At 40.3% G+C, this 14,675-nt stretch overlaps 1 protein-coding gene across 1 annotated transcript in view; it reads right to left on the reverse strand.

Moving 5' to 3' along the window:
- Positions 1–12,094, reverse strand: part of mpped1 (metallophosphoesterase domain containing 1) — a 97,499-nt gene extending 85,405 nt beyond the window's left edge. The window contains exon 1 of the mRNA XM_056368026.1: positions 11,667–12,094. The gene's annotated coding sequence lies outside the window, so the exon portion shown is untranslated. The remainder of the gene's footprint in view (positions 1–11,666) is intronic.
- Between the last annotated feature and the right edge of the window lie 2,581 nt (positions 12,095–14,675).

The raw sequence follows: 14,675 nt of genomic DNA on the forward strand, positions 1-14,675 counted from the left end.
CCTAACTATTGTTGACCTGCCATCCTCCCTCTCCAGCCCTCAACCTAACTGTGCTGTGTATTGATGAAACCATGACGCTGTCCGTGGTGCTGAAGTAACAGACAGATTTATAACTTTGTAAGGTGTAACTTTATTCGTTATTCTCAGATGTGGAAGAAGTACTTAGATAATTTACTCAGGTAAAAGTAACGATACCGCAGTTCAGAAACTCTCTCTGTAAGCCTGTTACAAATGCAAAAGTATTTGCATCGAAAGGGGAAGTAGCAAATCGAAATTGCTGGACCGTGTCATGTGATAGAGTAATACAAACTCCTCATTTTTACATTAAATTGTCCTGTAAAGCAAATATCAGCAGCTCTAGGGCCATTTTAAGAGACATATTGTAGCAATGTTCAGAGTGACCTCGGTTTCCTGAAGAAGTAAAGTATCCATTGTTAGAGTAAAATGTTGCTTAGTTTTCTTCCACTAATGCATAATGTGTTGGAATATGGGCGCCATAGCCACCACTGCGACTGTTGCTGCTTGAAGTCCTTAACTTCCAAACACCAGACAGCAGTCAGGACGCTTTTTCAGGGAGTTCCCCAGCTCAGAGACATCAAAAAGAGTTGATGGCTTTATTTTTTCTTTTCCTTTCTCACAATGCAGGTTAATCTAGGAAACACTGATTTTGGAGGCCTGTCTCTATATTAGCTGGGTCTCTTCAGGTTGGGGGCTTGGGAAAGGCTTGTGTGGTTGGCTGATGGCCACAGATTTGGGGCACAGTATGACTGAGTGAGAGAAAGAGGAGAGAGCTTGATACCCTGTGAAATGCTTGCTTATGAGAGCCAGGTGGACTACTGAACAGTCCAGTCTCTGGTTGAACCTCTGGTCATACATGGCAGCTTTTGCAGAGAATGATGTTTTCATGAATGAGTATCCCTCCATAGGTCACTGCCAAATCAGAAATGATGATTTGATAAGTGTCCAGCTTGGCTCTACAGGATGGATAAACTTTAAAAATAACACCTCTGAATACACCATAAATCACATTGAATCCAGCCAGAGTTAGAGTTTTATGAATATCCTTTAGTATCACTGATCATCTCCACAATCCACAATGTGTCTGTCACTTAGCTCTGTGCTCAGCAAGATTTTAACTTGATTAACACAATACCTTCTAGGATTTGGCTTCTTAGATTGGGAGAAATTGCAACAACAGGAAGAGAGAATGAACCCCAGTGGCGACAGGAACTGCACTTCCTAGCGTACTCTGTGGGACTGTGATACCATCGAAATTCATTGGAATGACATCATCGATTGGAGGACGATGGTTCCGGTGTTGCCAAAACCGGACTCCAAAGCTTGGCTTCTGGAGTTCCTCTTGGCAAGCAAGCAATGATTGGATGCTGGACAAGGCTGACAAGATGGGGTTCCTCCAGGTCCACGGAGCTGGCTGCACGGCCAGAGCTGAAACTGCAGCAAAATTGTGGGAGCTGGTTTACTGGGGGCAAAGGAGTTGGAGAGATATGCAGGTGGAGGTTCAATGCAGATATTTTCCATAAACAATGCACAGAGCTCCTTATTGGAAGTTCAAACTGGAGCTTTAATATTATTTTTGGAACAAAGCTTCCAGGAGCCATGGGCACTGGCCATTCACTGATGCTGACAGTGATTTTTACCAGTACTGTGTTTATGAATGGTTTCCTCTACTTCAGATCACTGATGCTGTGAATCCATGATGCAGTCAAACTGCATAAGATCCCCATTGTGGATAGTGGTCAACTATACTCTAGCTTAATGTTTTGACGTAGGCAGATATGTAACATTTGAGCATAACTTTGAGATTAAACTATTTAAAAGTGTATATACATTTTACCTTTCTCCAGCTCAAACAAAGACAGAAGAGCCAAATTAATGAACAACCGTTATGACACCCACAATAGACATGCCATCCCCTTAAGGAAATAAAAACAGTGTTTGCAGTTACTCTCTTAATTGTTTTTTATGTGTTGTTACGTTAATCCCTTCTACAGTTATGTAGTGAAAGTTAAGTACAGTAAATCCAATTGTTGCTTTATTTCCCATCAACCTATAAGAGACACCAGCAAACAACACCTCCATCCTACACCAACTAAGAAATCAACATTGGTGCCCAAGGAACAAAATCCACTGACACAGCAGAGACATATGGCAGATCTTGTCGTTTACGTACCCATGATGCCTCAGAGAAGGCTAAACCAACGGCTTTGGTTTCTGGCTGAAAATCTCCAGACCACTAAGTACACAAAGCCATCCTTTCAAGCTCATGAACTCTTAGTGTCTGTTGCATACACTGTAAAAAAAAGTGGATGTAGACTCCGTGACGTCACCCACTGGTTCCCTGAAGAGCGGTTTGGAAGCTCAGAGTGAGCTATTCTACCATTGCCATCTTGGCAGTGTCTGACTCGTCCCCTAACTCCCAGCGAATCCGCAAATGGACAAAGAGGTGGGGCGTTGGTGGAGCCAAGACTTCGGTGTATGATGGTTTGTGGCAAGCATATGTTCACATCCCTGTCACTCAAAGAGGCCACGCCCTCAGTTATACATAACTTTAAGCCTTTAACCATTTTAACATGGGAATCTATGGGGATTGACTCACTGTTGGAGCCAGACTCTAGTGGTCATTAACGAAACTGCAGGTTTTCAGCTTCATGTTTCAACCTGGAGGTTGATGCTCGGTCTGTTAGTGGAGTAGCCTGTAGCGGTTTACACCATTCATTCATTTTCTACCGCTTATCCTCTACTAGGGTCGCGGGAGGGCTGGAGCATAGGCTCGTGCCCCGCCCAGCATCTTTTCGGGCGAGAGGCGGGGTACACCCTGGACAGGTCGCCAGTCGCAGGGCAAACACATAGAGACAGACAACCATTCACACTCACAGCCACACCTATGGTCAATTTAGAGTATCCAACTAGCCTAGTCCCCATTTTGCATGTCTTTGGACTGTGGGAGGAAGCCGGAGTACCCGGAGAGAACCCACACTTGCACGGGGAGAACATGCAAACTCCACACAGAAAGATCCCACGGCCGACTCGAACCCGGAACCTTCTTGCTGTGAGGCGACAGCGCTAACCACTGCACCACCGTGCAGCCAAGTGTACTCATTCCAATTACAGGGCCTCGAAAGAGTCCTGTATTGTTATTTTTCGTCACTACCTCCCCGAGTCGGGAGTGGGTAATTTGCGCGCCTGCTGCCTTCCTTGGATGTGGTAGCCGTTTCTCAGGCTTCCCGGTTTACACCAGTTGACAAATAAATCTAGTTAAAGGTCAAACCTGACAAAGGTTTCATATTTACAGTCACATGACCCCTGGTTAAGTTTACTTGGATCACACAGATTAATAATGATTTGCAAATGCAGCAAAACAAAAAACGCTTCACTTAAATTAACTCAACCACTCAGTATATAGATTAAATCAGCATATAAATTAACTCAGCATATACATTAAGGTCTTTCTCCGTCCCGATCGGGTTTTTCCAGTGATCACTTCAGTTTAGTTCAATCCAGTAATCAAAAATAATCTACTACTGCACCCATAGACGAAATTCAAAAAAATTCGGTGAATTTAGTTCACTCTCAAATCAAAATCCACAAACCCTCAAAGTTACAATCAAAAAAAAAAAGGACAACAATGAGCCACCTAACTTCCGTCGTTACTGAGCTGAATGTTTAATACTTGGACTTCTGACTGTTTATATCTAACTGTTGGATCCTGACAGCCTCCAATTTCCATGTTATCCGACATGCGCTGCGTGGACTTATTTCTCCTGCTCCTCACCTGTTGAAGTCAGACACCATACTGATATAATGTCTGAATATGAAACGAACATCACAGGGCTGGACTACTGTGAGGAAAAACAAGGCCATTTAACTGGCTGACTGGACTGGTGGGGTGTGGAGGTGAGAGAGAAAATACACATAACATAGTATAATATAATTATTAATCACTATGCAAAACATGACATAATGTGAATGTTAGATACTTCAAATAAAACTGAAAACAAGGTGCAACAACAAATATATAGGCAATCACCACAGACCCTACAACACATGGCTTCAACATATTCTTCACAACAACTTCACATTGTGCTTTTGTGCAGGGCTTTTATCAGCCATTAGTTAATATTGTTTGTTTGCTCCACTGATCAACAATGATTACATTTATCCTGTGTTAGTAAATAATAGTCAGTCATAGTTTACTTTTATTTGAACCCAGTCGTTGTCGGTAATAATCAGAGATCATATGGTGTTAGAACAGTGACAGTAAAATTTTGACATTGAAAAGAAAACATGAACTGAGAAAGGAAACAATGGCATTGAAAAATTGGTATGTCGTCCTGTCAAACTTCTGCATGAAAATCAAAGTCACATGCTCCTTGCTCTTCCCATCAAAACTCATACAAAATATATCAAAATTAAATAAGATAATAATGGGCGTCATTCGACAATATCTTCTTAAGTATTTTCTTAAGTTCTTCCTTAAGTTGTTCTTAAGAAAGTCCTTAAGAAAACTCTACGTCAGATTCACTAGTGTTCTAAAACCGCAGAATTGTGCACACCTGTGTTCTTAGATTGATGAATGCCAATCTCCTCGTAAATTGAAAATGTGTGCCAGTTGGCCCTAATTAGCATAGGTAAACACCCAAAAATGCCCTTAAAAAGGCTGAGACTCAAGGGTTGTGTGCAGACACAGACAGTAGTCACAAAGCAATACCATAAGGGAAAGTTGAGGAAATGCCAAAAAAGAAAATCTAAAGACAGAGCACCGGAATCAAAACGCAAAAGGAACTTGAGTAGTTCTGAAGTGGAGGTACCGCTGCAGGAAGTGAGACGCAAACGAGTGGTTAAGTGTTAATGTAGCGTTCATTTATTTGAAAAGACCATAATGCTTTGTAAAATAAGAAAAGTTTTTTTTATTTTATCATTATAAGTGACAAAACTATTATTGTCATTTGAATAATACAATATTATATAATTGTAGAACAGAAGAAAACGCATTAACCAACTATTTTGCTCAAGCCTGTCAGCACTCAAATGTACATAAGTGGTACTTTTGAGTGTGCGTAGATTCTGTTCTTACCTTGTTCTTACCAATAAATCCACAATAAGAAAACATTGGTGAATGTCAGAATCTTCATAAACAGTGCGTAAGTGGGTTTTAAGAAGACATTTCTTCTTAAGAACGGTTGGTGAATGAGGACCAATGTAAGACTGTAGATTTTTTTTTCAATGCCGGTGTTTTATTTTTCAGTGGAACCTTTTTCAGTGCCAATATTTATTTCAGTGTCAATACTACTTTTTCACAATATATTTTTGAAAGCCATTTTTTCCTTTTTCAGTTCAGGTTTTGTTTTCAATGACAAGATTTGCTGTCACTGTTGAATATTATAATATTAGACTGATTGGAATCACTGATTAAAATATTTTTTCCTTTAATAGTATGTGGTGCCCTATGAGTTTTATTATAAGAATTAGCCAAAGAAAACAATTAAAGTAATGTAACAAATCTAACAAATAATAAATAATAATAATCACAATAGTCAAAGATCAGAATTATCAAAAAGATGAAATTTTTTGAGAATTGATAATGAAAGTAACGGACATTTAGGCCTTATGTGCAATAACATGAGAATTAATCAACATTGAAACAAAGGGGTGTCATAATAAAAAGACTACTTTTTGTTGCTAACCTAAAAGAAAATACATGAAAAACTGGGCAGACATACGAGACTAAGATTTTAGAAGGACGGGAAACCACATGTGCTTCGTCAGTGATACATGCTGTTCAAAAACAGTGGCAGTGTACAGACAAGTGCTGAATGGTTTAGGTTAAATCTAATGTTTAAACTGAACAGAGCCACACCGGCAGCCTGAAAACATCACTCACCTTGAATAGAAATCTAAACGAAACCAGGTGTTGAAGACAGTTTTAGTCATGCTTCAAACAAATTATAATTCAATTTAAATTTAATTTAATATTTCTTGTTTTCTGTCCACACTGTTATACACTGTGTTCTTTTCATTTAACTGCACTGAAGTCTTTTCAGTGCCTGCTGAGTGAGGCCTTCACGCGTATGTCTTCCATTAAGACTCCGACTCAGCTCTGCAGCTCATTTTCAGAGGCTCTGGTAACTGCTGGGACTGAGCGGAAACCTCAGAGAGGTGCTGAGACGACGGAGATGCCGGGAGACGGAGGTGATAATTTGAGGACTGGCAGCTTTGGCAAAGTCTGCCTGGACCTCCGTGTGATGTCAGTGCGCCATCTCGATTCCTCATTCACTGCAACCTCACATGCTGACAGCACACCGACTTGACAGATACACACTTCACACCGCCGCCGCTTGTCACGGGCAAATCACAGCATGCTTGATGGATGTGTTTTATACAATAATGTGTGTGTTCTGCGTGCAAACGCTGGTGTGTGTGCATGAATATTTAAATGTGTCTGTGTTGTGACAGTGACAGCCTCTCATACTGCCCGTGTGAGACAGAGAAAGGCATTAGCAGATCCTGAGAGGAGACCACACTGCGCTCGGATGCAGTTTTTTAGATCATGTAGGCTCCACAGGACAACTGGGTCTGTAGTTGACAAACTTTAACAGCATGCTCAGTGTATTCACTCTGACTTTACCTAAAGTCAAAAAAATCTATTCCTTCTTCTGTCAGATAATTCCACCTGAAAGTCAGCTGTGGTTTGATTTTATTAAATCTGAAGCTGTTCATATTCCCTATCAAATCTATTTAGATTCAGTGTTTTTAAGAAAAGTTTAACATAAATTAAACAGATTACATTGAAATCTATGCATTTTGTTGTTTTTTTTCAGCTATCAATGACAAAACCTGCTGAATGTGACTTCTGTCATTTAATTCTTTGGAAATAACAGTGACTGAGAAGCATGTTACTGGAATAAAAAGTTGAGGAGAGATAAAAGCTCTCTCATAAGAGATACGTTGGCCAACCAGATATCTGAACGCAACTCTGTCTGAGATCTGGATCACATGACGCATGTCTTTTGGTCTGTGAAGCTCATGTTTATCAATATCAGACACCAAAACAATATTTTGATTTTTAACAATTTAGTTTCAGAAAATAAAATGTTTAACACATTTTTTCATTCAACAAAATATAGATAATTGTTCACTCACTGTTCACACCGGCTGTGCAGTGAACACAGCATCTCAGCTGAGCACAAGCAGCAGCTATAGTTCTCCATCAGTATCTTCACTCGGCTGTTGGTTCAGACGTGTTTCAGCCCGATACGTGGTCACAGTAGTTAGCAAGCGTTCACACTGAAATCAGGCCTGTGTTCAAACAATGCTAGGGGCTGCGATGGGGAACAGGGGGGTGGGGGTGGGGGGATCTTGCTGCAGGTATCAGTGAGACGTGAAATACAATCCAGTAAGTCCAGCCTGCGTGAACAGATCCATGAGTTTGAAGGCTTGTCAAAACACCACAGTGGTTTATAATATAATCAGACAGGATTTTACATCAGAACATTATCTTATCTTTCGTCTCAACATTCATGAGGTAAACAGCAGAAACACAGCAGGAGCTTTTCAAAGTAAAGGGATGTGTGTCTGTTTAGCCACCAGGTTTCATTGCGTTACACTGCGGCACAAGTCGAGCATTCTTCAACTGTTTTTTGTTGCAGCCCTCTGCACTGTTACACAGGCATGAGTGTGAAGAACACAACTGAAACCTCTCATGTGTAGACAACATGTTTGAGTTACAATAAATTACTTAACCTCTATAAAAGTCCTGTGTGCATCAGAAACAATCCAACATTCACACTCACTTTGTGCAGCCAGTTTAAAGTAGGCAGGGTCACACAACTGTCACACAACACCTTCTGTGTGTTCAACACCATGATCACCTTGGAGGAGAGACTGTCCAAAGGTGTGAGTAGTTATCCTCATTTATGTGATTCATTGCATCAAGAGGTCAAAGATCCTCCATGTTTTTACATTGGTTTCTCATTAGTAGTGTGACACTACACCTTTATGTAACCAATACAGCTGTCTACGCTGGCTCATAACCAATCTTGGTGAACTCACACACAGTCTCAACCTGAAATGTGTAAGTACTCAGATCTTTCATTTAACTAATAGTTATACCACAATTGACTGTGTATGTCAGTAAACATCCTGCATTCAATTTTTTACCTCAGTAAACATAAATATTAAATTGCAAATATACTAAAAGAACCAAAAGTAAAATTACTAAGAATAATGTGTATTATATCACTGAATTATAATCACTGATGGATTCATGTATGTCTTACTTTAACACTGCAGCAGATAAAGGAGCTAAGTCTAACTATTTGCATTGCTGAGCAGCTCAATCTATAATAATACATCATGTATTTGTTGGTTATTTTGTGATTAGTGTCTAAAACTGTAAAGTAACTACAGATTTCAGATAAATGTGGTTCAGTAAGAAGAACAAGACTTCAGAGCGAGGTGTCGTGGAGTAGAAGTGTAATGTAACACGAAATGAAAATACTAAAGGAACTGCACTTATATAGAGATTTTCTGCTCTTATTGACCACTCAAAGTGCTTCACAATGGAAACCACATTCACACATATTCACACAGCTATTTTCCAAACATATAGCACTTTTCTACACAGACACACACACCAATGGCATGTCAGCGGAAATATTTGCGTTCAGTATTTTGCCCAAGGACACTTAAACATGGACTGGAAAAGCAGAGAATCAAACCACAAACCTTCTGGTTAGTGGACGACCTCTACCTGACACAGCTGACCCTAAATACTGAATACGACAGTAAAGTAGCTGTAAAAGTACTAATTGCAGTACTTGAGTAAATGTGCTGTTGGTGGTTTTACATTGGTTTCTGAGTGCTGCCAAACAGCCGCTGACCTAGCCTAAATACTGTCCCTGAACACTACGTGACCGGGAGCCCCCGTTTTTAGAGGACAGTCCCTGTTTGTGGTGGCCTGTCCCCAGAAATGTCCCCATTTTTAACCTGAATTAAAAACTGAGCGGAGAGAGTTTTGTCCAACAGAGGGGGCTGTCAGCTCGCTACAGCAGCTTCACGTCACTCTTCTTCCTACTACTAAAAACTTGCTTGGCCGGTTTTAAAGAAAACTGCTGTGGAAACAAATGTCTTTTCAAAGAAGGTCAGAATCAGGGGTGGAGCTACAGGACTGAGAAATCATACTAGCATGTGACAGACAGTTGATTTACAGGTCACACGGATGTAGGTGACTGTGATCTACAAATATATATATAATATATATTAAGCATATCTGCTTAATTTCTATAGCGATAGGAAAGTCAGAGAGAGATGGGATGACATGCAGCACAAGGGCTGGACTCAAACCCGAGCCGCTGTGGTGAGGACTGAACACATGGTCCACCTGGTCCGCACTCTACCAGGTGAGCTACCTGGGTGTCCATATTGCATCATCTTTAATTCAACATATTTAACATGCTGTTTGTGATAAATGGAGAATATCACCTGAAAAAAAATTCTGTTAGAAGATTTTTTTTTTTTTTCTTTAATTCTTGTAGGAGAGAGAAGAGGAAGGAGAGAGACGGAGGGAAGAGGAGGGAAGATAAAGAAATGATTACAGACACAATTTATTCTTCTACACAATAAAATAAAAAAATGTACTATTTATTATTAAATACTGGACAGGAGGGAGAAGAGAGAGAGAAGGAAAATGAAGGGAGAAAAAGAGTGAAGAATTAAGATGAACGGTGAAGAGAGGGAAGAAAAGAAGAGGAGAACGACTTGAGGAGGAGAAAAAGTTCAGTCTTTAACTTTAGCAAAGAGTGACCCAGTTTTATCAGTCAGCCTTCACCACAGACACCATGGTTAAAATACATGAAACCACACTGTCCCCTTTTTACTTCATTAATTAAAAATATTATTTTGTAATATTTTAATGATATTTTGACGGTGAACTGAAATGTTACTGAATGTGGAGACGGACAGACGATGCTGCTGCTCAACAAGGTGTGACAAAGAGACTCATATAATCAGCTTAATTTATCATACAATGAATTTACATTTTGATTCATCTCTCGTTTTATTACTATGATTGCACATTTAGTCTATTGTGATCATTATATTATTTGCTGTATTTTAACATGTGCAACTGTAAATATCAGAATAGCGACGATCCTCGACGTGCATGAAAAAATTGAAAATAGTTAGGAGCCTAGACAAGCTTGTTTTAAAGCAGTTCTATCTGCATTTAAAAGAAATATCCCTTTACTTAATGCAACAAACTGAGACAGAGCACATCATCCAGATATCTCATGATATTGATATTAAAGAGATTTTTCATATATAAAAAATGATGGTAAAAAAAAGAGCATCTGGAGCAAATGTTGTAGAGAAACCAACAATAAATCAAATTAAAGAGACAGATCGCAATCAGAATAATTCTTTTTCCGTGTCAGGAATTTTATATATCTACTCAGACTCAGCTCTAACACATACTGTATAAAGGACAATGATTCTCCGACATGCATTTAACATACAAACACGGCCAATACTGCCACATGAAAATTAAGTCAAGACAACACAGACTTTAAGGAGATTCTGCATGGTGTCAGTGTGGAGCAGAAACCTCTGACTCAGAGGCAACGAGACTGACACTGACATCCAAACTAGGGGCCCCTGAATCCAGTGGGCCCCCGGCCTGTTCAGCATCCATCCAGGAGAGGAGGAGGAACAAAGTTGTAGTAGCGGCAGCAGTACAGACCAGGACACATAGATGTGTTGAGAAGCTGCAGAAGGGCTGATAGATGCAGAAACAGAGCAGAGCTGTCTGATTGATGCCCTCTCTCTCCTCTCCCTCACATTCTCATATTTAACCAGCAGCCCTCACATTACACTGTGAGTCTCCTCTGCTCATTCACTCACTCTCTGCCACATATGGACACACACAGAAGATTAAAGTGCATCTGAGTGTGGCGCTGAATTACACTGTTTTATGCATACAGCCTGGAGATGTAAGGAGTGCGTGTTGGGCTGATCTGTAGCCGTGGCTCAGGGAAACATGGTGAAAACAGGAAGAAGATATGGGAGAATATTTACAGCATGACTTGTCAACATATCCTCTGTGTTGCATTGACTTTGACAACTAGCTGCACGAACAAATCTGGTTTAATTCACCTAAAATTCACTCCCAACACCATGTGTTTCCATGAAGTGGCTGGCAGGCAGGGTCCAACAAACTTTAATTAAAATCAGAAAGGGCTCAGTTGAATTATCAAGTACTAATGTGAACTCATGCTTCATGCACATTTTGAAGAAGTTTCCCTCCACTCAGAGGCAGTGATCCTGCAGTCTGTGGAACTGAACTACATTCAAACTTTTCAGCCTTTTAGACCCACAGGCTGCAGCTTCCAGTAAAGCTCCGCAGCCCGCACTGTACTCAGAGACATTGCCCTTATATCTGTGGATGTAAATACATGCTACTTTTAAAAACCCAGACTATTCAGGCGACCACCCGCCTCACAATATGTGAGAGAAAACACGGAGGAGGGTCCAGAGACCAGATAAACCCGGGGATACGCAGCACTCTGCGGGTTCAGCGCAAACCTCTGCTCCGGTCTTTACATGCTTAAAAAGCATAAATGCACCAAGAAGATGGAGAGGATTGAACCTACCGGCTCCGACGGTCAGCGGCGGTGAGACTGCTCAGTGTTGAATGTTCAGAGAGAAAGGTGTGAGAGAGACGCGCTGGTCAGTTTGAATGAGCACCCCGTGGTGCACCGGTGGAGCGTCGTGGAGATCCCTCTCTCTCTCTCTCTCTCGGTTCAGTCCTGCCCACAGTGTTTCCCGGTGAGGGAAGGATGAGGCGGAGCAGACGAGGAGAGAGGGAGGGAGGGAGGGAGAGAGAGAGAGAGAGGGAGGGAGGGAGGACCGAGAGCTGCTGCGCGGTTTCACAAGAGCTCTGTCCCAGTCATACAGCGATAATCACGGCGGCAGACGATGAGGTCCCCACTAGGACCAGGACCGGGTCCAGTGTTGTAAATAGGCTACTGAGGTCATGAGTTCGTTATTCGCCCAACTCATCAGCCCCAATAAATATTTAACTTATTTTGAACCGAGCTCATTTATTAATTAAGCCTACACTGATCAAATATGTTTCTGTCAAATAGGTTGTTTCCACCGTGTCTGTTTATTTGTGAGCAGGATTAATCAAAACGGACCGAACCGATTTGGACCGAACTTGGTGGAAGAATGGGGGAGGGGTCAGGAGAGAACCAATTACATTTTGGAGCAGATCCGGATCATTTACTATGAATTAGATTTTTTTTCTCTGAAGTTTGCTGTTTGGCGCTCTCTGAGTGCCCCTCTAGTTCTGTCTTTCAACATAATGATTTAAAGCCTTTCTTAGACTGCCAAGAATAGGAAATAAAACAAAATAAAATAAAATAATATTATTTTTGAGTGAAATATTCTGATCTTTTACCAAAGTAAGAGTAACAACACCCGAAGGTAAGAATTTATTTTCCTTTACCTGAATTCAAATCATGACTGAAGTAAAAGTACAGTAGTATTAGTAGATAAATTACTTCAAGTATCAAAGTTAAAGTATCATGTGGCCACAGAATGAGCCAACTCATTATATATAATATTTGTTTAATCTCTGGCATTTCATAATATTTGATGAACTGATTATGGTTTTGAATATGAAAAGCTGTTCTTCGAAGTAAATACAACTACAGCTTTAAAATAAATGTCGTGGTACTATAAAGTAGCAAAAATGGAAATACTAAATGAATAATACTGAACACTAAAGTATAAGAACCTTAAAATTGTACCGTATTTGTTTCAACCACCCACATTCACAGAATTAACAGGAAGACTGAACCTTCCCTAACTACCAGTCGTGATGACTTTGTCCCTCAGTCAATGTGTACATGTAAAGATCCCGTGTGTGTAAATGATAATCATAAATATAAAATCAATATAAATCAATATAGTCACACAAACCTTCACAGCGTTGAGATTATTGGTTAAAAATGACTTAATTAACTGATGATCAACATTGTTGCTGTGGATTAATCGACTACTCGTTTCATTTCTAATCTTACACTGTAACAGTGATTTACATCTAAGGATCTACAGTAAGGTATGAATTATTCAAAATTATTTAGTCTTAATTTGCTAATTTTCTGATGACAGTGAGTGATAAGATATATTTATCATATAAACAGTATATTCACTTGTTCCAAATACAAGTCGACTTTTTCATAATTTTTTGAGAGTCGTGTCGTTTTATTGATGTCAGAGCGTAAAACTGAGTTTTCTGGCTCATTTCCCCAAATCCCCGGTGAAGAACGGGGGGAGCTGGAACTGTTTTACTCCGGTGGAAAAAATATATGCTTGATTTGAGAAAATGTAAAGGTAACCATGGATGGATACTGAATTTCCTTCTGGACACAGACACACAAAACTCAAAACCCATCCTGCTGCACCACCACCACTGACCCAGCCTTCATCCTGCACCTTCCTCCATGGGATTATGCAGTTTAACTGGAAAATGCTGCTGTTGGATGAAACTGGCTCCTTGGTTATAGATAAAGAGAAGGTGTCTGAATGCTTTAGATCTGAATCCTGTGGATCTAAATACTGTAGGATACAAAAATGAATCTTGGTACAGGTTAGATCTTTCAAAAGTAGAGCAGTTCAGTTGAGTTGCAGTCAGTTCAGAGGTTCCACCTTTGTGGCCCCTGAACCAGAACACGTCCCTGTGTGTGCTTGTTACTTTGCAGAGATTCAAGTGTTTTCCTTCCTATTTTTAATCATCTACCCTCCTCTGAGACCCATTTATCCTGCTGATCAGAATATCTGTGATTGATATCTATCATCATTGATCAGGACATCACATCCTCTTTGGTTTGATGTCTAAACTGAAAAGATAAATGCATAGTGAATGTTGATGAGCTCAGACATTTTAAATCCTTTGTTTATGCTGAAATGAAAAGACAAAAAAACAGTTTTCCCCATCATTTATTGGCCGTGTAGGAGATAATCAGTCAAATTACAGCATTACAGCATATCACCACCTCTGCTCCTGTTTATCCGCAGGTAATTGGACTGGGATTTGGCTGGTAATGAGCTAAACAAATAGACCACAATCTGGAGCTCAGACACATGCAGCCAGAACCACCATGCTCAGTGGAGGTATCCAGACTCACAGGCTGGGCTGAGGCTGCCACCTGCTGGACAGATTGGCTCAATTTGAACACCAATCAGTTGGTTACGTGTAACTGCAGGGAAAACTGATAATGTTGCAGAATCTTGTTTCTATAAAACCTAAAGAATCTGCCTCATGAGTTCATTGCTTTTATTATCACAACAATAATCATGATTTCTTGGAAATATATGGCAGAATAGTGGATGATCTCTGAATAATATCAGTTGAGTAACCTCCCTTGTCTGTCAATCCATCATTCTGCACACTGTTGCTATTCTCTAGAAACCAAACATGGTTTAGTGTATATACAGTGGCCCTGAGAGCTCAACACACTGCACCTAAACAAATGCAAACAGACAAAACATAAACAACCTCAGAAAACACCTTCATCAGTTTGCCAACACATATATTATTATACATCTATGCAAGTGCGTCCGAGCCAGGTTCATCACCTTTTAGTGTCCCATGG

The sequence above is a fragment of the Seriola aureovittata genome, chromosome 22 (genome assembly GCF_021018895.1).
Source record: "Seriola aureovittata isolate HTS-2021-v1 ecotype China chromosome 22, ASM2101889v1, whole genome shotgun sequence".
NCBI lineage: Eukaryota > Metazoa > Chordata > Actinopteri > Carangiformes > Carangidae > Seriola > Seriola aureovittata.